General features: G+C 40.2%; 1 pseudogene; it reads right to left on the bottom strand.

The window, feature by feature from the left end:
• LOC114446539 (neurexin-2-like) overlaps positions 1-26,499 on the bottom strand; it is a 68,982-nt pseudogene that overhangs the window by 13,897 nt on the left and 28,586 nt on the right.

Here is a 26,499-nt window from a genome sequence, read left to right on the forward strand (position 1 = left end):
CCGATGCCAAGCAGCCCTTGTATCCTTCCCGGGATGCTATCAGCCTGGGCAGGCTGCTGTACATACTCTTCCCAACACCTCCAATGTACAGCTCACCTGTAAGTCAATCAAAGGCAAAATTTCAAATTCACTCACTTGTTTATATTATAAGGATGTGTTGTTAGGTATGTGCAACATATTGCAGCAAGCGCTTTGGGTCTTTTAAGAAAAATTACCTTTCAGATCCAGGTTTCGGGCTCCATTGGCGTGCTGAGTGACAGTGCGGTAATCAATCTTAAGGATATGCACATTGTTGTTGTCACGGGAGATCACCACATTGTGCCATTGGTTGTCATTAAGCGGCTTGTCAGAGTTTCCTTTCATTAGTGACGGCCCATTTCCCAAGTCAAAAACATAATGGATGTACCTACAGGACAACGCAGATGTTTACATTCAATTAGCACATGAAAACATGCAAGGTCAGGTTTAGCATACCAATCCTTACGCTTGATCTTCAGACAGTGCACTGTCAAAAACTGAATCTTGCTTGAATCAGATAATTTGTGGTGCTGCTATGCTTCACACATAACATAGAGCAGCCGGAAAACTCTGACAGAAGTGTTAGAAGCCATTTTTTTTTCATCTGTGTGTTGTCTATGTGAGCTTCTGCTGCAGGCTCCAGACCCGAACAAGGCCTCCTGCTGACTAATTGCTTACTGAGAGAAAGTCTGTGCAGTCTGACAGTACAATTGCTGCTTTTTCTTGCTTTGTTTCAACAACCTTTTTGTGCTATTTTGTCTGAAAAAAATATTTACGTTGAATAAAACATTTGAAACATATTTATGACAGTGTCAAAATGCTGAATGGGCTGGAATACAGAAATCAGCATCAGTGTGCTCCCTCTCTCTGCCTGTCCTTTAACAAATTATTTATGATGGACAAATGATTTTAAAGCTATTTGGTGTCTCTCGACAGTGCTGCGGGCTGATGGTTTCAATGCATGACTCATGATTAGGTAATTCTAAACTCAGGAAAGAAGAAAAGCTTGTTCATGTTGGTTTTGCTTTGCAAGATAAATCCTGCAAGAAGCAGGGGACTGCCACAGGACAAAATTAGGTATGCAGTTTATTCCTGCACCAAAAAGGTATTTTATTTTGATCTGACCAGGCTTATATATAGACCAAAAATAGAAGTGCAATTTTTGTCAGTCACACAAACTTGATCACAGTCTCCATCCTTGTCATCTGCATGGCCTGATCCAGCCTCACTCTTACAGTCAGGGACCAAAGCATGGACTTTTGTGCATACCAACAGTACTGTAAATAGGACTACACGCAGTCCAGATCTGTGTTGAAAATGATGCACAAAAGATTAATTTATTGGAAAAAAAAGATTGTTGTCACTCACCCTTTGACCAGCTCCACCACAATGAAGTCACTACCATCTCCAGAGTTGTACAGTATTAGGCCATCAGGGCTGGTGGTCTTGAACTGGAAAAAAAGGTGCATGGACGCGTAGGCCTGCAAAGTGGAAAGCCAAGTAGCTGGCTTGAGTTAGAAAAGTTACAGGATTGGCAACAATGTGCCTCATGCCAAAACGAGCATTCAGCTCGCAGTAGGAGATATCGCCGTTCTTGCACTGGTCCAGATAGAACATCCCATTGAAGGAGAAAGCTTGCAGATGGCCGATGAAATTGGAAGGCATTACAGAGATGAAACGGCGTTCTGTCATGATCCCCGTCTCAATGTTGTTGAACTCCAGGCGAGTGTGGGCCCCAGTCATGTAGCCTAAAGAAGAAAAGAGTCTGCTTAAAAGCGCAAGTATCCTATAACATCTGTACTGTAAGTTACTACAGCTTCTTAATCCCCACTGTACCTTCCACAGTCACATTGTCTACAGAGAGCTGCAAGTTCTTCCCACGCCGCACCACCTTCACCGTGTGCACTCGTTGTCATTCAGCTTCTCGCCTACCAATAGTATCTCTGGTCCCTTGCCTAACAGGAGGAAGGCATCAAGTGGTGACAATCATAACACATGAGCTCAGTGTACACTCTTTCCAGACAGAGCTCTCAACGTGAGAAGGACTCTCAGGGTGCATGCATTCATTTACTTATCACACACACACACAGCCAGAGACACTGACCGGCAAGCAGTAATTTGCATTTACTCGATAAAATGAAATTATAATAGAGCCTATTTATAATCCTTACAATGGACTATTGTGGAAACATGTTAGGTAATATCATATGTAGAGGCCTACAGCTTTGAGTTTCTGGATTTCAGCACTATCATCTGCCTTTTTCATTGGTTTCAAAATAGGTCACAGTGCAGAAGCTTGCCACTGCAGCACTGTCACCCTGAATCAGTGCCTATGCAACAGGCCGACACGGCAGTTCAAAGGAGTTCTGACATGGCTTGGGAAACTAATTGGCCATGCCTAAGCTGACTGCGCCTTTAGGGGTTTGTCTGTCTAATTGAGCTCAGGGTGCAGGAGAATTACAGGGGACGTACAGAGGGCAATAAATGGAAAACATCAACTGGTTTCCGAACACTTCACTGTTTCATCCTCGGGGAAATAAAAGTGTGACTGGGGACTTTGTCCAGAGCTGCATATCAACTGTCTCCACAGCGCACCTGCTGAATATATTGACTGCGCGCAGCAGACAGATCAATCACATCAAACCCAGCTCCCTCTGTATTTGATGGATTTACTTAGGTAATGAAAAACAAACCACTTGCTGAAATCATGTCCAACACAAAACAAAAATGTTTACCTTGTAAATCACTATCGTGAAAACAGAGGACAAGATTTGGTGTAATGAAAGAGGAGATAGTGGGATGCTGGGTAGTAGAGACTATTCATCTTATCTGTGTTCTCAGGGGGGAGCTTTCCTGCTATCGATGTCAGCACATAAGCCCAAACATACTAATACCAGAAATAACAGAAAAACACAGTCAGAAGTCTTGTAAAGTGATTTTACACATGAAAACCTGTTTACACGGAGCTGTTTTTTCATACGTGAGATCAATATCTCAAAGCTTGGAATCAGTGTCAACTGTATCAATCCCCCCAAAAAAGATCTGTCACATTAGCTCTCGCTCTGGGCACTTCTCTGCAGTGTTTGCATATCTGCTGCTGTCGTGTGCACTCATGCAGCGGTCATCTTGTTAGCTCACAGAACTCACATAAAAACACTGGTTGCTGTTTAAACATGCATATGATTAAGTATTTAACAGAGAACAGCAACAAGACATGCATCATGTTTGGTAAATCATTATGTGGCTGTATATTCAGAAACAACCTATTAATAATACATCCACCATTTTAAATCATGACATGTTTCTTTTACATGATGGCACATTAGCCGCTTCAACATTAATGAACAATAGTATTTGTATTGGCAGGAAGCGTAGTAATCGAGGCTCTGATGTTGCCTGCCACACATATAAAGGCTTTTGTGGCTGCAGGGGGGGTGAAAATGAATAAAAATCCAGACGGGTGTGGATTTTGAAAGAAGCTTCCAGACCTGCGCTCCTGCATCTCTGCTTTGAGGGTAATGCCACAAGACTGCAACACATATGTTATATCCAGTGCAGGTCTTTTTAAATAAAATGATTAATATTATATCAGATGAAAACATGCTACTATAAGCCCTTTGACATGTGGCCTCCTTTCAGGCTACCCTCCACTTTACATACTCTGCTTCCAGATGCTCGAGATATAAAGGGTGCCTGCTTTGCCCAGTTTGATCCTGGACTCAATATGAATTTGATTAATACTTTCAAACAAAGACAACTTCAAAGCAAATGGCCCAGTTATACAGGTTAGCGTTATGAACACGCTGAGACTTTGAAGGCTGTGCATGTTAATCAAAGCATGTTATGCTAATTCTGTAAATTGTGTCGAACAAATGCCTCATTTCAGATGTGAGAAGTGTACCACTATTCCCCAGGTTCTGAAGAATTAATCAAGAGCATCGCAGCAACATTGTTCCTACAACCATTATACCCTCCCACCGTGCATCCAGTTGTGGACAGCTTCCAAGCAGCTGCTGCAAATGGGCTGTTTTTCTTGATTCCTTCAGATATAAGCTCACTGTGAGGTTAAAGCAGCCAATATACACAATGGGAATGGACAGCATCTGTATCATTTAGGGAGGTAATTCTGCAATTTAAAATGTGGCAAATATTATAAAATCCATTTATTGTCACATCTGCAGAGCTTTGACAGAGGCCCACTCGTGTAGCATACATAGAGAGTAATGGCTCAGGGAGATGCAGTGCATGATGGTACAATGCCATCTGCTGGCAGAGTGGGCATTTTTCATGGCAAAGATCATATTTATAGCAGCCTTAATTTAAATTAGCAATATTGTACACGTTTGTTTGCATAAATATTTCCCTGTAGGTTTTCTATTTCTTAGGGAAATTGAGTTGATATAAGACACACATAATTTCTGTTTAACTGCCCACACACATATAAATTCACACACTACTCACCTTGATCAGAGAAAAGACATCGTAATCCATTCCATGTAATGGACAAATGATTATATGGTGCACATGTGTAGTAAATCTGTCCTGTGCTTTATTCAGTTCCTGTACAGTATTAAATCTGCGCCTCACGATCAATAGATTAATATGAGACAGAATTACAGACTGTGACATTATTGACTCTTGCTTTGAATGTGATTAAATGTCAAGTTGTGTTTCAGAGCACATAAACAGTCGTTGCAGCCAGACTCTCTTATCTCAGGTGATCATAAAGACTGTTTAATGTTCAGCATGCTCTGAGGAATTATGCTTTTTATTCCGCAGTATTCAGGAAATTATTCATACATAAAGATTGGAAACAGGCTTTCAGCCACCACTCGATTATAGTGATATCTTTTATAAACATTCATAAGCCTTCTCTGTATAGGATGATCTAAAGCAGAGAGCTGTTCACCTCTCCACTGGCAATAGCTTTTATCTGTTTCTCACACTGCTGTAATCTGAATCAGAACTTAAATTGCCTGTCGCCCTCACTATCAGGTGAGAGTAACAATCTGCATTATAAATTCCACCATTGGAGCGCTACCACCTAAAGCACCACTTCATTTCACAAGAGCATACAATACCAGAAAATCAATTCTGCTAATCCACACAAAGATCTTTCATTAGTATTCACCTGCCCTATTTTGTATCTCTGGATAATTCTGGTATTTTTTTTTTAACCCCGACCCCTATTATCCAGTCTGGGTCAAAAACATTTAGAATTGTTAAGTGTGAAAGTGATAGCTTTCACAGACTATCTTTGGAGGACTGACTGTGCACCTGTCAGACCACAGTGTGTTTGTACTGACAAATCTACTGTTGGTCAAACAGGACAAGAAATCATACAACAAAGAAGACGTTCTTTATTGTATGAACAATTGTGTTTCAAAACCAGAGAGACGTGCTGCAGACAGATGGGATGTAGACTAACAATATTAGCTAAAGTTATTATGTTGGTCTGGGATCAAAGCAAATGGATAAAAAATAATCCCACTTAGTGGACTATAGAGAAATACCCTGTGTGTTGTTGTGCCTGGTTTTTAGTTTTTGCTCAATATTGAATTAATTTTAAATGTCAATATTATTTATTTAGACCTCACAACAAGAGAATAAATTGAATAAACACTTCATGTTTGATTCAAGTGGTAGTAGTAGTGAAGGCTCAGACAGTTTGTATTTAAATGATCATCATAGGAAGATAATCTCAGATTATACAGACCACCTTTCACACCTCTTTCTCAGGTTTGACAGTCATGTCTCATATATCTATCATCATCATCATATCATCATATATCTATTGATCATCTACTATGTTAAGATCTATCTCTCTGTCAGTTTGATCAACTAAAAACATTTTTTTTTCTTTTTCAACACTGAGCTCGTCTCACTGCAGAGAATTGCTGGTAATTTTGAAGTGTGCCCAGTTATCAGCTATGTGAGCAAATTACTTGCAGGCAGATGAATGACAGGCTCATTGGCAGCACAACAGCAGAGTGTTGTTTGTCAAACTTAGCTATGTTTGATTATGACATTATTACATTGAAATAATTAAAAAATGTGTTGGATTTTATGAGCAAACGGATCCAATTATGTTGAACCGTACAGCTGCTTGCCACAGTGAAGTCTCACTCTTATCTTTGTAATGATGCTTGTGAGGAAGATAACTGCAGCAGTAAACAAGGAGCAGTGTGGGGCAGAATAAATGAATTATGGTGTGTTTCAGGAGGGAGTTAGAGCAAGAGGCATATGAATACACCACAGTGCACGTTCTCTAAAATCATGGTACAATAAATAATCATAGGAGACACTTACTGAGATTACAGTCTATCCTGATACAATCTGGTGAGAGAGAGTGAGATGGTGAGGTTAAAAGAAAAAAAAAAGAACAGCACAAAAAGAGGAGAATATTTCACATCCTTCAAGGTACATTCTGCAGACAGTTCAGTGCTTTTCAGAGCCCACCATCCGGGGACAGCATCGAGAGTCTAAACCACCACTTTCCCCCTGCAGTGTACATATAATATTAGAAAAAAGGAACGGTGACTGAAAGGAAAGCCTCAGCATGTGCTTACTGGCACTGCTGGAGGTACAATAGACCAGCTCAAAGTTGGGATCAATAAGAGTTTCTATTTCCCAAAAAAGTAGAGGTGAGCCACTATTATTTTTCAGCATCAATATCGGCTCTACAACAGCTGCTTACATTCAGCATCGGAAGGATTTGACTCGTTTCAGATGTCAGCTTCACTGACATGTGCTTTGGGGATAATTTGGGGTAATTTAAATGTGAACTGCTCAGAAAAAATTACCTGAACACATAAAATGGGCTAGATTTGAGCATGTAGAGGTTTTAATGTGATTAAAAAAAACTGTGTCAAAAATAAGGGGCATGGAGAGTCAGAAATGGCTGAAATAACCATCTCAGTTATTTGAAATCACAGCCTAATGCAGATCATATAAAGGTGATAAATCAGCAGACAATTTAGTGAATATCTCAACTAATCTGCACCAGTCACCTGATTTGTCACCCTCAGACTAATTACTCTAAAGGATCTCAATGGTTGTCAAAGATGATGTCATCACTGCTGAAAAGCCTTTTTTGGAAGTCCAGTTCCAGTTACATGAGAGCTTTCTTATGTATAACTAATGCAAATTTGATTTCAGTGCAATTTTAAGGAAATTACGCTGACACACCTCTAACCAGGGGCACAAACCCTGATCCGTCTTCAACTTTAACTGCTGCTCAGTGAAACCATTCAGGCGCCTGCTTGTTCTGCAGGCCTAGTGCTGATATATGTTCCATGTAAATACAGAGGAAAAGTGGCGATTTGCACATCCAGAAGTCACAATGATTCTTATACCAAGCCAACATTTGCTAACATCTTCTAAGTCCATCTGAAATATTTTGGCCTCAAAATGGATGTATTATGTTATCATTCTGAATATTAGGAATAATCAAACCAATTAAACCAGCTGTAGGTAAACACATTGGTGTAAGTCTTGTGGCTGTGGAGTGCTCTCTTGCTGTCAACCATCACAGAGCAGTGGATACAGACAGCCAGAGACCAGAGTTTCTGCTGCAGGTATGTATCTGTGTGTGTATGTGTGTGATTGTGCATGTGTGTGTGTCCATCACTGACACTCCCTGTTAAGTGAAGTGACTCCAAACTGGACAGGCCAGTAAATGTGAGGGGAGGGAACTACAACAGTCACATCTACCGTGTGAGCAATTCAAGTGGTAATATTTCAGTGTAATGATAGATCAGGTCTCTGACTGCCTTCTCCTTGAACTGCAGACAAGCCATTGAAGGGCTGAAAGAGCCTAGACAGTCAGGTGGGACCTGACCACAGGATGGATGGAGAGCGAGAGAAAGAGACAGAGAGGAAGGACAGAAAGAGAGAGAGAGAGAGAGAGAGGCAGAAAATACATACACACATACAGTTGCTTAAAAAGGCACTTTACCCCTTGTTTTTTATTTAAAACCAACTAATTTTAAATGTGTCACGTGATTCTACTTGTTTAACCGTGCAGTAAAAAGTCAATGTTCGCATGCTGGTGCATAAAAGCAGCATTTTAAGATGTCTTAGTAGCCAGATTATTGAGATGGACCCGACACAGCTGCCCATTGTCGCCTTGTTGGATTTTCTGCTCTTCGTTTCCATCCACATGCCTTTTCTACAGGTTTTTTTTAATTTTATCTAAGCTTTTCAGATATGAGCTTATCTGGTTTTCTGAAACCTGGATATGCTATGTACAACCCATAACCGGGGTACTATAAAATCCTGATCATATCCAGGGTGCTGATTTAAAAGTAATTAGGCTAGAGATGTGCTGTTCTGGGACTCTGGTGGTCTAGTGTAAGGGTTTCGTCTAATTCTGAGACTACAGCTGCATGCAAAATAAGCAGGGGACGTGCTTATCTCTTTTTAGGCACCTGTAGTTGTTGTGTATGGAGATGGAATGGAGAGCCTCAGACACAACAAACATATCGAGATATCTGCCTAGGTGAAACATCCTGAAAGGTCAAGTGGTATTATCTGCTCTTATTTGCCACAGCAGCATTACCCAGGTTCACAGTGAGTTTCATTCTGCCTCCGTCCAGCTCCAAGCGCAGCGTGTCTGCTGACTGCTGAGAGGTGGTGGCCATCAGCAGCCCAAAGGCCCTCTGGGACATAAAGCGCAGGGACACATCCTCGGCCTCTGTGTGGAGCGTCCTCGGCAGCACCACCTTCAGATACATGCTGCCGTCATAGCTCACAATGGTGGCGTCTGTGGATTTCAAGAACAGCATGCATTAGCAGACACTGAAACCCCAGAGGGTACGACAAAACTAAATTAAAATCGCAAAGTGGCATTTATGGAATGAAACCCTGAATTCTGTTTGAGATTATCTTGGCTACTGCGTGATATAATTTTAGATTGCAGTTTCCATCAGTCGCACCAGATGGCAGAAAAAGCCTGGAGCATACAAAGACAGTGGTGAGATTGCAGCAGCAATCAAATTTCCGAAGGATTTATACCCATCACAGTGCAATACAAGGGGGGGATCTTCGAACATCCCTCATACTATTAGCTGCCAATGGATCTGCGTAATTGGCCTCTCTGTGAGAAAACCATCTGCATGGTAAATGCAGAGTGATTCAGGCCGAATCATTCTGCTGAAGAAGCACCACTGCATTTCTAATGAAACACTCACAGCACTGGCAACCTCATGATGCTGACAATTCATTAATGAATCACTCTACTGTAGGAAAACACTGCAATTTCTACACCATTTCCCTCTGCCCTGTCCACAGAGTGCTTTGTAGACGAAAGCCTTGCTCTCATTTGAATAGATATGACATTATACAGTATGATCATGCTGCAATCCTAAATAAAATTATTATTGTTTTGGAGGCCTAAGTCTTGATAATGAATGTTCCGTGTCTCTACATTATTTCTGTCTGTGCGGGCACTTTCTATACTACACACCTAACTTTATAAATAAAATACCAGCCAAAGTGTGTTAAAAGCTCTGCAGCCGCATTTTAAAATCACTTATCCTCCCGATCCACTATCATCCGTCTCTTACCCTTCTCACAGCTGGGACCGAGGTAGCCTGTACTGTTGCAGTCACAAATGTGGCGGTTCCAGCCTTCTCTGCAGTGTCCACCGTTGGCACATGTGTCTCTGGTACACCTGACATGAGTCTCTCTGGTGCAGAAACTGCTGACACCTGTGGCGCCCTGAACCTCTGCCAGCCTCCACAGGTTACGGCTTTGCCCGTCAATGAAGAGGTCCCTCACACAGCCCACGTAGCCGAGGCCAAGGGAAGCTGTCCAAACCTCAGGGGGGAGCATGAGGGCTTGGCGGTCCTCGGGTAAACCTCCAAGATACATGTCCCCATCTAGGTCAAGGATCTCGCTCCCTTCGTTAGCGGAAAAGGGGATGCTCTGGCTGTTCACAGAGATAAAGCCTGTTGGGCAGGCAGGCATTAACCATGAGTCAACACACACAGTGTGCTGCAGGAAAAGACAGACAGGTGTGTATGTGGGTTTGTGCAAAAGGGAGAGGCAAGAACAAAATGTGAGATTGAGGAAGTGGGCACTGGGCAGCTTGTTTTAGTGAAGCTGCACTGCCAGTCCTTGTGAGTTGATTATGAGAAAAGTAGCAGAAGCTTCAACTTTCTCTGGAAAAGTGAAGAATTATAAATGACAAATATTCAATGTCACATTACCCTGCTAGACAAGAAGGGAGTTTTATTTATAGAAATATGAAGGAAGAAATAGAAGGAACTGCCTGTATTTCTTGGCTTCAGCTAATAAGACATTTGTATTGTACTAATAAAGCAGACTTTTACCAGTCTGAGTTGGCTGACTGTATAATTGGCCACTTGTGAAATAGGTTAACAGGTTTCAAAATGTCATACGTAGATTATAGCTTCTAAAAACATCATTGCAATTAAAACCTAATATAGATGCATGTTTGACTGCAGTGAATAAAAAGTGAAACTGATGTAATTGCATCCTGGCATATGGCGATTTCATAGCTTGGAACCGTTTATACTCCAGTTCTACACAAGGCTGCACACAATGGTCTTACCAGTGCGCCCTCTCCTCTGAAAGTCCACATGGCACCACTCGCCATCATCGAGCCTCTTGTTGCTGGCTTTCATCTTGATACTGCCAGAGCCCATATCCATGACCAGGTAGAGAAACCCATCCAGCAGCTCTATGGCGAAGAAGTCGGCCCTGGGCTTCTTGTCAGGTTGAAGACCCTGCAGACTGCCATGGCTGAACAGCAGCAGGCCGCTGGGCTCTGTGGTGCGGAAGTCAAAAGATATAGCGCCTGTCTTCTTAGTGTTCCACTTGGGCAATGTCAAGTAGGCAAACGGCGTGTCGAAGGTGACCGGCTCCTGGGCTTCCACATCCTCGCAGCTAAATATCAGGTCACCATGGATACTGATCTTAGGGTCTCGCTGTTCAGCCAGCCGTGACAGTTCCAGTCTAAACTCATTATTCTTGTAGACCACCTAATAAATGAGAGAGAGAGATGACATTGTGAGATGACAACTAGAAAGAGTAATATTTTTTGTGCGCAAAAGGCTGGAAATTAGTCATCAATAAATAGTGGAATCAATATGACGCAGCAGTATTCACAAGGGCATGCAGCAGTGTTGAATCATCTGTGAACCCAGAGAAAAATGTCAGATGATTTTACTCTGATTTCATTTATGCACATGTGTCAAATAGACTGGACCCTTTTGTTAAATGGATGTAAAAGCACTTTGATGCATTAAAAAAAAAAAAAAAAAATTAAACACATTTAGCCTGACCGAGGCTGCTGGTGCTGTGTCTGGATGCAGAGACAGAGGAAGCTCCTAGGTCTGAACACATTGTATTTTACTGGCTGTTCTAAATTATTTGTGAGAGCAGACCTCCTTTTTCCACCACAGTAGGACACTGCCTTCACGTTTTCAGGTTATTACAAAAAAAAACTGCATTAACTACAAAACTTTGAAAAAAAACAAGAAAGAAGCATGAAAAAATACATATAGATTTGGATGCAAATTGGAAAATTTCCATTTTAGCTGACTCATTTAAGAATGTACAATGAGCCTGACAAGATCATCTTAAATTCAGACCGGAGGAATTGCAAATATTGCACCTACACAATGGCAAACAATTTTGTCTTGTGTTTATACCGAGGTAAACCGAAAAAAAAAGATCAAGTCCAGGCAGAGATGGTGGGTGGGGAGAGAGAGAGAGAGAGATGGACTCGATGCTTCGCAAGCACACACAAAATTTATTATTCAAAGAGGTAAATTTAGCAAACATAGACTCAAGATGGAGCAGATCAGTGGGTAAAAAAAATCTGATTTGCTCTCTGTTTGCCTTTGAGAAATGTCTAGCTATTGATTTTGATATTTCAAATTGATCACATGAAAGAGAGTGGAATACAAAGGCCACCTTTTAAAAATATTATGTACAAGGCACATAATATCCTATTTAAAATGAAAGCGTGCATTGACAGAAGGGCTTCTTTGTGTTGCTGTTGTGTCATATCCTGCTTTCATTTTGGGTTCATCAATATGCACAGGGAGAGGAAAATCCTTGTCTCATTTTGTATCGGTTGTAAGTCACCTCGAGCTCACTGTTATCTGCCACATCACTCTGCCACCAGTCACCGCCTGAGGTGACACACCACACTGCACAGAGGCCCTACCAGCAGAGCCGAGAGGCAATTTGAGCCAATATCACACTTCACACTGCCTCGGTGTGACTAATTAGGCAGTGAAATCAGATGGTGAAACTGACCATCGAGAAATAAGTGTAACAGGATATTCAAATGGTGAGACAGTCATTTAAAGAGGGAGCAGCATGTTCGCAGTTTACAACCATCAACACCTCAAAAAAAATGCACAGATGGCTACAGACGCACAGTGACCTCTGCAGTGTTATTATATAAGCCAAAGGACAATGCATGAAGTGCAATCCTTTTTCAGTAGCCTGTTCTATGTGAAAGAGAATTTCCTAAAACACACAAATAAAGCTATTCGAGCATCACCAAAAAAGTCCCTGCATATATTTATGCTAAAATAGTCTGAGAATGAAGACTTTCCTTCCTGCTGCCTGCTGTGTGAACACATCCTTCATAACCAAACAATCTTTGTAAAATCTTTGAGGCATTTAAGTACAGGAACCTAATGTTGCAGTGTAGGGTATCCTGTGGGCACACACACACATACACAAACACACACACACACTGCAGACACGCTGCAGACCAATACACTGGTGACTTCAGAGACAAATTCATCTCTTCCTGCTAGTTGTTGTAGTTGTGACGTTTGTCTGAAAGTAGCCATTATTCTTTCTGCACCTGATGAACCTGATGGCCTCCACCCAGCAGCACTCACATCTATTATCATGTAACGTCTAGAGAAATTAGTGATGTTTCAAATTCTCTATCGTCAGTAAGACAGATACCCCACTAAATAGATTCACTGCTTACACAATAAATATTTTACTTACTGCTCACTTTTATTTCCCACATGGACTAAGATGAATAATGTGATTTTTTTTCTTTCGTTCACCACATAGCTTTTTTTCTCCTCCACTTCATCACTAAACTCAAGAGCTCTGTCCTGACTCTGAACCTGTCTGCCGGATTTCCTTGCAGAGCTGATCCCATTTGATCAGCTCTGTCACCACACACACTCATTACCGGGGACTTTTTTGGGTTTGTTAACTCGTCCTTGTGACTCTTCATACCGTCATACCCTCCCTGCATGCCTACAGTGCAATCTGTGTGAATACGCACAGCAGTAGTAGGTCTTAACACCACCACCAGTCACACCGCCCACAGAGCGGAGGTTGCAGCATTGGCAGCGGTGCTGGGACAATAACCTGTCCATAAATAACATCTCATTTTCATTTCAGAGGATGCAGACTGCAAAGTAATGATGCAGACAGTCCATTTAAAATCATTCAGTAAATGCTTAAGTGCTTTAAAATCCTTATGTTATGTACTTTGTTAACACTATAATAAATACAAATGGATTTTAAGAGTGTCAGCGCTGAGTTTAATGGAAAACAGATTGTGTTGACTTTAAGCCTGAAAAAAGAAAAACATATTTACAGACCTGGCGAGTGGCTCTCTGAGACTGCGGACAATGCTGACATCAGCATGCTAGCATCCTCACAGACCTCAAAGGTAACTTGCTGATGTTCAGCAGGTAATATTTGTCATGCTCACCACCCTACGTCTTAGACTGCTAGACCCTGTTCACATTTACAGCAGAAATCTGTATTTTAGTGTATCTATATTGTATAAAGTCTGGACACAGAAAAACAGAGCACATCCATAAGATCATCAAATCTGTTTACAATGTGATCCCTATCAAATTTCTACATGTGCATCTCAGCTACACATTGGATGTCCTACTATATCTGAGCAACCCTCTGCAGCAAAACATATGTCACATGACTAAGCAGCCAAGGGAGCACAGACAAGACAACATTACAGACAGAGCTCTGCAGGGGGAGCAGTGCGTATCTCCTGCAAGCTTCTCACATCATGTTTTGTTACAAGAAATGTAACACCAACAACTTTGTTAAGACTCATTCCAAAAGGACAGATGGGTCTAAATTTAAAAGTGCACTTAACTCTATGTATACTTCACAGGAAAGAACATACTGTATTGTGTGAGCATGTATTGAGGGTAAAAAGCAGATTTTAATTTGTCACGGTGCTGCACAGACACTGCTGCTGGCACATTGGGTTTAGTCTTCTGTTCAGGCCAAGAAGAAACCGACTGGAATAAAACCATCTAAAGCTGCATCACCAGTGTAATTGTTAGTGACATCTACCTCGTTACCACAGCAACACATGCAGACAGGTTGTTGTAATCTCGACAGACAAATCCAAACTGATCCCTTGCAAATAACAGTGCAGACCGTTTGTAATAAAAATGTCATTTGAAAAAAAAATTCTACATACAAGTCCGAACAAAGGCAAAGAACACAGAAAACAGCAGTAAGCACAAAGAGAAGCTGAAGATTAATGCAATTACTTTGGTCACATTAGAAAGCTGAGCTGCTGATGGTGAAAAGTTGATGAATGAATCAAATCATTGGATAGCCTTTTACAGCATATATAAAGATCAGGATGATTGATGCCTTTCATAAAATGCATCCAATACTGGTAGAGATATTAAAAAGTGGACTCAAGTGATGGACAGGAGTCTGTTAACACAACCACAGAGATGGGTTCTACCTCACAAGCAGCCTGTGAATGCTTTGTTTGTATTAGAGCAGATTTTTCTGACTGGGATTCAAAACATAAAATTTTAAAATAAGTCTTTATCTTAGTCTTTTTAAACTGTTAAGCCCCAACTCTCACATATAATGAAGCTGCTGCTCGTTATACTTTTCTCCAACCTGCCGCCGCTGCTGCTGCTGTTACTTAACTTAGTCAGGTTATTTCCACTCTATTTGCAGTGTGCATCTTGTGTATCCTATACTTAAGTGATGTGTCTGTTCTGTCCTTGGTGTTTTGTGCTCCCAGCTGAATCCCATGCAGCTGGATTTAATGAGAATCAGGAGCAGAGCCTAAGAACAGTTTATAAGCAGTTATGGAGTGAATGGTATTGCACTGTGAAGTAAATGTCCCCGACAGAAGGAAACTCAGTCGTATGGGTTAGGTATTGACCCCAAGAAAATCTGCCAGCCTGACGTCTGTGCCACTTTTAAATATCAAACGACTGCCTGTTTAATCATGTAATCATGTCTGCTCCTAATGCTTCCTGGGAAAGGAAAAGCCTTTCTATTACTTTTAATGCACATCATTTGCTTTTTATGAGATTGCTCAGTTCATTAAAAATTTGTGAGACCAGGCTGAAATTGAGCATTAACCCCTAATTCCCTGCTTTGTCTATAATAATTCTAGTGCTTTAGAACATGATCTTGATTTTGCTTGCTCCAGATAATCAATGTGACAGGTGCAGGCCAAGCTAAAACACTTCAGAAAGAAGAAAGTATTGATGCAAAACTGGGTTCAGGCTGCGATTCAGGAAGACATGCATCTGTTTCTTATGTATATTAGTGCAACATTCTCAAAGGGATTCCCACAGGAATCTATAAATGCATATGCTCTGCACAGCACAGCCGCTCGGCTAAAAGGTTCTCCTTCAAACACCCTACAGCAGCAGAATCAATACAAATATGAGGGGTGATTTTCTATACACAGAACATGCCCTGCTTATAGGAAGGGGGTTAGTGCTATCTAAAGAGGGCTGGATAGTATTTCCAGTCCTCTGCTGAGACGGAGGTCAAGCTGTACTCACATCTTTTAGACAGCCCATGAAGTTGTTGCTGACCGGGGAACTGGCAGGTCAGCTGTGTTTAGGCTGCCCCCTATGTAGAAGAGATCATCAGAGCCCAGCATGGTGTAGTCCTCCTGAGTGTAGCCAGTGGTGGTGAGAATCCCGTCCACTAAGATCGTCACCTAGAGGGGAACCATTGCAACCATTGTGAAGGAAATAAATTAAGAGAGAGTTTAAACTAAACAAAAGAAGAAGAAGAAGAAGAAGTGGCCTAATTATTTCATGCTTCATTTCTTGATTCTAGTTGAGCTTGCCTTAATGTTGGATCTTGAAGGCAATTACAACAACAGCTTTGAAGGGTTCACTAATCTCAGCTGATCCCTGTTGCTGATATATTAGAAGGATAGCAACGGAGTCAATATACCATAAATATTCCTTCCACTGATATTTCTTTCTCCAAAAGAAATATGAATATATTTAATTACTTTGAGATTAGAGATATCAGCATGGCAGCTCCATCACTTGTATATTGACAGCAACAAAGCAAGATTACTCTATATCAAAGTCATCAGTATACAGAGAAGGAAATTAATGGCTGAACTGGGCTATAGAGTTAAAAATGATATGCTTGTTGCCATGACAATAAGTCTAGAGTTAACATGTATTTCTGCACAAATGTAACAGCGTCCACTAAGGAGTAATAACTGAAAACAATTACCATTTCTTTGTGGAGGGAAATTCTTTAATTTTCAGCTAAATCAACTGTTAGAAGCTCATATTCTTTTGTAAACTGCCCTGTCTGTGATAGATTGCATTTAAGGTCAAAAAATGACAGCTTGAATTAGACAGCATGCATGCATGCTCAAAGATTCAGTTAATTGTTTGGATATCTCAAGTAATTCACACTTTACAAATGCAGGACTCATAAAAAGATTTGGTCCAACACAATTTGCCTCTACACAAGTGCTTTTCATTCACACATCTGATTTATCAGATTTTTTATAATAAAATATACTATTTAAAGAAAGTGATGCTTTAGGGAGTGAGTAAACATGCACACTGCTGCGTGTCTGCAACTGAGAATGGGCTGATCTTAGCCTATCATCAGTATTTAAAGGCAAGCAGACCTGAGACAAAGGAGTGACCTGACATTGTATGTTTAGGTGTCAGGTCTATAAACAAGGTCCTGCCTCTAAAAGCTGATGATCCTGGCACGTATTGATTCCTGTCTATCTAGTGGCGAAGCCTTCAGTATCTCTGGGTTAGACTGTATGGAGTCACAAGTGTGTCATAAAAACTAAAGTAAATAAATGAATTCAGAGAGTCAAGAATTAAATAAAGAAAAAAATAAGGATAAAGTATATAAAACAATTTTGGTATATAATACGGTATAGGAGCTACAAATTTAATAGTGTTATATATGCATACACACTATATATAATAATAAAATGTCATTATTTTTTCCTTCATTATAAATGTATACTCATTTTAAAATAAAAAACAGAAAAGAAAGTAATATATTGAATTGTACTTGCTTGATATCTGCTGTTTTGCTTTTATTTGTTTAATTTCTTTATTGTTTTATTGACCTATCTTTTTGTCACTCTTATGACTCCATAATATAATGTTGGGTTGATGATGTGGCACACATTTCCATGTCTGGCAGCTGATTGATGCTGCTTTTTTCTTTCATTTAACAATGTCTATAAAATCAGACCAATGTCTGATACAGTATCACACCGTATCCTGACACCCAGATAGTTGCATTGCTCTGCACTTAAATCCACAAGGGGAGGGATCAATGAGTTCAAAGGAAATTACTGATTTAGGTCATTATTAATTAATAGCACAAAGAGGGATAATATTCCGGTCTGGATGCTACCATTTAAGGGCCAAGTTTCATCATAATTTCTCTAGAATTTCTACAAAGCAAGAATTACACAGGACTGATTAAAGGGTAGCATGCATCTAGGACTGTTAGTGTAATTGTGCAGGAACAACAGACCAAGTGTTTGTGTGTGTGTGTATGTGTGTACAGGGCAGGGCCATTAAATAGGTGGATGCATCATTAACAAGGGTCAGAAAAGGAGACAGAATAAGCACCAACCAGTTTTGCCAATAACAGTAAAGAACAGACAGATGGAGAGGGAGATAGTAATAGGAAGAATTCTAGGCTTGAAAAGCACCACCGGATCTAATAAAATGTTTCCACCAGCACTCTCTGGGGAGTTACAGTTCCCCCCTATCTACATGTCAGTGAGGTAAACTTATCTGAGGGGAAAGCAATTTACAGAGGGATCAAATGCATGCCTGAAAGCATAAGTGACGTTGTAAGCATTGGATTGCCTCTCTTCTAGAATCTAGGGTAAGGAAATAGATGTGGAGGAGGATGCAAGTTTATATGCAGGTTAGTGTGACAGGTTCAGAATATATTGGTGATGATGAGATGGTTAGATACAAAATGAGTTCTGCTTTTGCAGGGAAATCCAACATTTAAATGCACTAAACATAGCAATGTCATTGTGGAGAATATATTTAGTTTAGTTATGGTTCAGATAAATTTACAGAGTAATCACTTTATGTGGCACCTTGAGAAGCTGCATTTCCTTAAGGCTCAGTATTGTATTAGAAATGCTGGCTGTTTGCCTTGCTGCCTGCAGATCTAAATGCACGTTAAAGGCATCATATTAGGCTGCACACCGGCTAGAAGGAACTGTGCTTGTGATGATTGTCTTTCTCAACAGATTTTTCAATATGTGAAAAGTGGGCTAAAAACACTATAAGCTATACTAACACCATCATTAGGTGTATCTGATAAAAAATGTGAAGAGAAGAAGCTTATTAGTTGTGCCTGGAGTGCACTGAAGTAGCGTGAATGCAGGTTTTGTGGAAATTACATTAGTTGTAAAGATGCTTGAACACAATCTGACTATACAAGGTCAGTAGAAGATCATAGCATAAACAGATCTGAAAGAGCTGTAAAAAGGTACCGATTGCTTATATGGAACACTGATATGGAGTTACCATGGAGAAAAATACTGCAGATACTGTACTTGTTACAGTTCATTCCAGTACCCAAGATATATAGAAGTATACATAGGTATAAAGAGCGATTCCAGCAGATCAGTGTGTTTCTCCATTAAGTGCAAAGCCAATTTTTTAAGCCTGTTCTCACCAGGAAAACGTAACATGGCGGTGATATTACAAATATTCCCAACCATGGGACCGCAGCAGTTTTTTGTGCTTAAGTAGCAAAACTTAATATATAACTAATATATAACATATTATCACAAAAATGCCACATGTGATCCTGTTGGATTATCCCATCAGACTTCACTAAACAGTGCAAAGTAGGAAGCAAATAAATGAAATGTTGAAACCACTGAAATAAAATGTAGGAATGAATTGTATCTTGTTTATGTAACAGGTGTCTGAGTGCTCGCTGTAGTAAACCAAGCTGCTAAGGTTTACAACAATGGGGACAGACAAGCAGACTGATTGAATGTGTCCACAGTAACATTTATACTGACGTCTGCCAGCCATCTGACAAATGTAATGTTCTTCATACAGTCTCTACAGTGTGTTTACTTTTCTGAACTCTGTCTGCAGTGTGTTGCTGGGCAAACTAGAGTCTGATTATCAGAGGCTGTTGCTGCTTGTTAGCTGCTGGAAACAGGATCTATGAGAGCAGTAACACTGAGCCATAAAAAAACACTTCATGACCTGCAGTAATGGGTAATTATGTGTGGGTTTGTCACTGCAAGCAACCAATTTATTTTTTCAGTAATTCACATTTATCCACTGTCCACATAAAAGACGTAGAGCTGCAAGCCTTTGTACGATGGGACTGATTGTAGAATGACTACAGTTGGAGGAGTCTGCCAACAGGAAAACATTTAATGTAACAGACACATTCTGGCAATAAATTAGTTTGGGATTTCAGTGCCTTGTCCAGAGAGTGTTAGTGAAACCTTAGGACTGAGCTGTACTTGGCAGTAGTACAGTAGGTACAGCAGGACACATGCAGAGGCTGTATTTATTATATAAGCTCTCACTGACAGTGCTGGAATGTTGCATTCGTGCTAGTTCATCAAAGAAGTTCATAAAAACCTAAAGCTCCTAAGATATCATCACTACTATGGGATAAATGAGTATGCTGGATAATGCTGTTAAACTTAAAAATCAAATTGCTGAATTATAAAAGATTTCAAGTAGCAATCTATTTTATGAGACACTAACCTGGCCTGGTAGCTTGTAATATCAGCATATGGAAAAGAAGCAGTTTTTAGTCAATTAAGCACAACAGTCTGATGCATACTGACCTGGCGGAGGTTGCGTGTTACTCGTACATCATGCCAGGCATTGTCATTTAATTTTCCACTGGTAGGTTCCACCAGGGCTTCAAATGCACCAGAGCCCAGGTTGATGACCAGCCACAGAGCCCCGTTCCTCAGGGACAGGTTGACATAGTCGGCTGACTTCCCTGTGTGAAGCAGCAGGCCATTCCTCTGTAGGGTACGGAAGGACAGCGTGATCTCATCCAAGCTACTCTGAATGGGAGTCTGGGACAGGTTGTAGCTGAAGAACTCATTGCCTTTGAAGGTGGCCACTGACTCCTGCTCCTGCCCTGAGAGGGGGAGGGAAGAGAAACATCTTAGATAAAATCCTGTCACGATGGGGCTCAACTGTGACTTATCTATACATTCACTACTTCAGCATGTTGAAACAGTGACAGCTTGGTGGGTGAAACTAAATACAGAGTGAGCATATTTTACTAAACTTAAGGAGAAATGATAAACATATTCACAATACCATGTGCTGCTTGCTAATTAAAGAACATGTGTTACAGATACTGTCTGTATTAACACATAGTGGTCTGTGTGGATAAAGCCCTGAACAAAAATGCAACAAAAATACCCCCAAAAATAGATAGATAGATAGATAGATAGATAGATAGATAGATAGATAGATAGATAGATAGATAGATAGATAGATAGATAGATAGATAGATAGATAGATATTTAACACATTTTAATGTTAATGCAGCATAACATGTATAATGTAACAGGGCTTTTAAACAGCTTCTGAACTCCTGAGCCAAAGGCTGCATGATCAGCGGGCTCGTTTACTACTATTGCTGTGGAGCATGAATACATTAGGTGCAGAGGTAAAACAAAAACAGCTAAGAGAACTTAATGAGGCTGAGAGAGAATCTGGAACAATATGGGTATTTTGACCTAAGATGAGTGTGCATGTGTCAGACAGGTCGGCCAGTATAAAGAGGTTACCTCTGCCTCATCATCTTTCTGTCATTCTATATATGAAGACGTCACCAACACACCCTGAAGCTCTCTTTAAGCTCTTTGAGGAGTCACTGTGTGAGGGAAGGTCATAAGGCGGCAGGCCACGTCTGTGCTTTCCTCCAAGTTGGCCTATTGTCTGTAGCAAAAGTGTTTACCAGCTTGTGAAAAACAATATGGTGGATTTTGTTTTCTCTGACACCAAATAGACTTTGGCACTAATTCCAAGAAAATACCTTCAAAGACTTTGGCTGCAGTCAGTCTGCCAGCTAAAAGATGCTGCCGGAGCAGTTTAGCACTTTATATGTGTTGTAGCTGACGCGGGGGACAGAGCCCTCAACCGTCTTGGATTCAGCAATAAGACCATTGTGTGGAACCATCTCTCCATGCAAATAGAAGCACATATCGATGGAAAGAGAATGCTCAGCAGAAAAGAAATAATAATGGCAGCACCAACAATCTCCACATGTCTCTCCTGTTTTTCTTCTCATTGTCACATCTGGCTCTTTTGTGCCAACCTCACTCTCACTATCTACACTTCTCCACACCCAATCTACTTGGTTTGAAACCCTAAGAGATTTGTTTTTTTTTTAATTCAGAATACAAATACAATGTGAGTCCAGTGAAGTGTGTGACTGCAACACCTGGAGAGCCACAGCATCCTCGGTGCCACTTTTTGAGCTTATATTCCCATGTATTTGAGTATAAATAATGAGCACTGCGATGAGCTAGAATGGTAAACCGAAACTGCTACAAATTGTGTCCAATTATGTGCTTGTTTTTGCGCCTGACAGGTTAAGCTTGTTGGGTGTCAAAACATTATAGTCTTCCAGGGACAGGTTGGACTCATCTTAAAAAATGTGAAAAAATATCTGTGAATACTTATTTCTAACAAAAGTGTGCCACAATATTGCAAAGGTTTCAGAGACTACCATTGGCTGACAGATACGCACACCCTGCATCTGTGCAGTGTGTTGTTGCTCTGCCTACGTCACATGCTTCATGTCCGCCAGAGGAAGTTTATACTGCATACTGCACCAGGCTAAGTCTTTGTATAACATAGAAAAAGAATCAGGATGTCTGGTCAGGCTACTTGAATATAGATACAGGGAGATAAAACTGGATGTGAATAGCTGCCCCCTGGCTTTATATTGCAGCTGTTTCACACTTTCTGGTGGACCGATAGCAAAGATTTTTATCACTTTAACTTAAATACATGGGAATATAAGACTAAGGTCAAAAAAGTCCTGCAGTTGTCCTTTGGGCTTGACAAAAAAGTCATTTCAAAGTGAAAAGCAAGCAGTTGATGCACCTACTGTAAGTCAACAGTGTGCATGTACATCAGCAATACATGACTTCGGAGAAAAGACATCTGGCCAGGGGCCAGTGAAATAAGAAACAGTAATATTAACTTATAAACTCATGAATTATTAATTGACTTGCTACAAGCTTACTATACATCTGGCCTGGTGATAAGGGAAAATAAAGTAAATTCAAGAATCTAAACTTTTGTGTGTTTGCTGTCCTCTCTTATTGTTGCCAGGAGACAGATCTAGTCCCACAAGCTCCACACAGGTCAGTTGTGTGTGAACTTACAGATACCACTGTGTATACATACTGCACAGAATGCTGACAGGCTAATATGCAACTTTTAAATTAAGAGCCAGGGTACATTAATACACTCTTTTCTACTCCGTATAAACAAGTAGTAATTTGCAGTTTGAGTGTATGTATTTCAATTGTGAGTAAGTAAATGTTTGGAAGGTGAGCCAGGGCCCTATTGAGAGCCAAATGGCTATGGTTAATTATCACTGATGTAGATGGTGAGTTAGGAAACCACTGGTCTAAAGGGCAGTGGGTGACCAACAAGAAACACCTTTTATAGCTGCTACATTTATCTGTAGTAAAATAATTATCCATTGTCTCTCATTGTCTTTGGTTTCCTCTCAGGCTGGAACAACGTTCATAAGAAAACATTACATGGCTGAATATCCCTTGAGGTCAGATGCACAATAATCTGTGCTGGGAGGTTTATATACGGTATATAAATCCTCATTGCAATCAATTAACTATTTCTTTTTCATATTAATGCATAAAATGGAGCAATTACACGTAGCCCTCATTTCCTAACTGATCACACTGTAGTTGGCTTTAGGACACACATACTGTTCTGTTGCATTATTCTAATGCAGTATTAATCATTGTGGCAAAATTGCCTTGTTTTGTCAGCCTGCCAATCAATTAAAGTGGGAGCCTAAAATGTTATTTGTTTAGTCTTATGAAGACTAATTACTACAGAAGAATCCAGACCTAAATCCATCATGCTGCAGTCATGTACAGCCTCAAGCTGCATGTCATTGTAGTCAGTGAAAAACTGTAGTAATCATTCAGTGAAGTGTTTGCTCAAGCCTTTTCATCTACTGTAAATGACTTCATTCAAGTGTTATCAGGCTAAAAGGCGAGTAAATCTACATGAGAAGTCTCAGGGCACACGATATCCACATATTTCTTCTTCATCGAATGTGATTAACATGTGATGACGCACGGTACAAAGACTAGCTAACAGCTGCAGATTAGTGATAAAGATGTCCCAGGAATGATTTAAAGAAAAAAAAATATCTAGAAGCAAGAATGTAAGAGCGTTAAAGATAACTAATCTCATCGCTAAAATTTTTTTTCTGGTCAGATAAGTCTTTGTCTACAGGCTAATCTATTACACTGTCAGAGTGGGTCACAAAGCCAAGGCTCATGTGTTCATGTATGTTTGGAGACAACACTGATTGCCATGGAGACAGGATGATGACTTTCTCATGATCACTTGGTGGACAACACAAAGCCTAAATACTGAAAGCTTCACCTATAGGTCAGTGCCACCTATACGATTCAGCAGAAAACCTCAGATGCTCTGTGCTTTACCCTATATTGTTGATAAATATTTTCGTTTTAAAGTGTCACATCACAGTAATGTAGCCTTACTTTAATTGCAATTTTTCTTCTGTAAAAACTAGTGTGTCAGTGGTAAATATGTGCACAGAAAGGCTAAGTCCTGTCCCTCCTGCTGGATCACCATTAGACTTTTTTTTAGAAAATATTTTTATGCTGCATTAAATCATTTTCTGATCCCATTTGAATTGTGCCATAGATTACAAATGATGCTGCAAGTCAAGATGTAAGAGAATGTTAAAATATGTGTAAATATGCATTTAGAGGAATGAGGAATGTTTTTGGCAATAGGGCATAAATCAGCTATTGTTGACTGTCAGATTATTTGAATTTGGTACCTAATCGATCTATAAAGTGAAAATCAACCAACAGATATTGTGCACTAATTTCTATCACTAAGTGACAGTGAAGGCATCTGTAGATGTCAATAATAAACTTCAATTAAATATGTGGTTCCGCGCTCACATATTTCCACCTGTTGAGCCGGCAAATTGTTCATCTGTCTGAGAACTGAGAGAAGATTATTGCTTATCAACAATCTCAGGATGATTTATTATACCTGTAGCACATTGATTTATGGTGAGGAAATGTAGCCTGCAGTCTTGTCCATGCAAAATTGCCTATAGGCACTCACCAGATTAAATGCTTATTTTGACAATTGTATATCATCCATGTCATCACAATCCTGATCCTGTATGCAAGCTAAAAGCTGTTTTTATATTGTTTTCATATTGCTGCAGGTCTCACTGAGTAGTTTCTTGACTCACAAAATTATATTTTTAATTTGAAAACGTGACGTAATCCTAGATACATATTTTGTCTCTTGCCGGTGACAATTGTGCATATTTTCTTCTGAAATTGGGTCCACCAGAAGGAGCGGGACGTAAACTCTGTATTACTCTTTTTCTCAACTATAACGAGGCGCCATTCTGTCTTAGAAACTTCTTACTGATCACTGAACATGTTCGACACAATAATAGCAGAGAAATCAGTGCTAGCTTGCAAATGTAAGAAATTTAAATCATGTATATAACAAAACTGAGAATAAATAAAAAGCAAACACATTCTTCTGAAAATATGTATGTCTATTTTTACACTACTGAAAGCAGAACTGAGTGAAATCTTCAAGTTGAGATACCTTTATTCTTTATCACTGACACCTGTTTTCTCTGAAAACACCATGAAACCAAACCGAAGAGATGCTTTGAACATAGATGCATTACCTTGGCGAAAAACTGTAGAGGTCAAAGGTGATGTTCCAGTAGCTCAGTCAGTGGTCAGGACAAGGGTTTGACGGACAAAAATTGAGTGAATAGTGAGCATAACATGAGAGGAAGCAAAAAACGAATAGGCAAGTATATGAAAAAAAGAGGAGAGGAAATATTAGTGCAGCACAGTTAACTGAAATGATATCGGGTTGGGGAGGGGGGGAGGAATGTGTTAAGGTGGCTGGGAAGGAAAAGCAAACCAATAGACCCCATACCTTGGCGGTTTAACATCAGGTGCGCCAGACCTTGAGGGAAAGAACAGAAAAAGGATACGAAAACAGGAAGTTCATAAAGAGGCTTGGGAGAACAAAAGCATTGTCACAATGTTGGACTGCAGTTTGTGACAGACATCCTGGGGTAGGTACGGATGTCAAAGTTAGAACTGAAATATAAAGGGGAAATCAAACTAAAAACAGACAGACATCTCAAGGGAGGAGAGGGAAGGCAAGGAGAGAAAAAAACATCTGGACTGGTGCAACCCTGAGGTAGTTGCTTACACAGATGCTTTTTTCTAATGGAACACATACTGTATGTTTACTTGATGCAGACAGCGTTTGAGATGTATCGGCTATACATAAAACCTACTTTATATAGCAACCACCTAATGTAAATAGCGGTCAAATGGTCAAGGGTTTCTATTATCTCTGACATGGCTCCACAACCCATCTCTACTCCTCCACCTGTGGGCATTTGGCATATAAACGCTCAGCCAATACTGATGACTCTGTTTCACCTTCTGCATTTTATTAAGTGACACCATTTCTTATCCTATGAATCTTTAGTTTCTCTGCAAATATCTCAATCTCAATTCAGTGCGTTGCTTGAGGATGACACCCCTTCCATAACACCTATACAATGGTATAATCATGTAGCAACTGCCAATGATCTTCCACACCTCGTCCTTACATACAGTAGAGCTGAAACAGTAGGATCGTCACAGGGATGTCGAGGAAATGACACCAAATTCAAGCAGAAGGCAGGGTAATAGCAACTGAACACAGGTGCAAACTACATTAATCGACACACTATCTGCCCGGCTCTCACATTTAGATTTGTGTCTTTCTCCCAAAACAAATTACTAGCATAAAGGTGACGCTGTAAAGGAGCCCCACCTGTGAACACTGTGGCGATCAAAGCCATTTATGTTGTGTATACCACCAGCCTAACAAACAC

Source organism: Parambassis ranga, chromosome 14, assembly GCF_900634625.1.
Source record: "Parambassis ranga chromosome 14, fParRan2.1, whole genome shotgun sequence".
Taxonomy (NCBI): domain Eukaryota; kingdom Metazoa; phylum Chordata; class Actinopteri; family Ambassidae; genus Parambassis; species Parambassis ranga.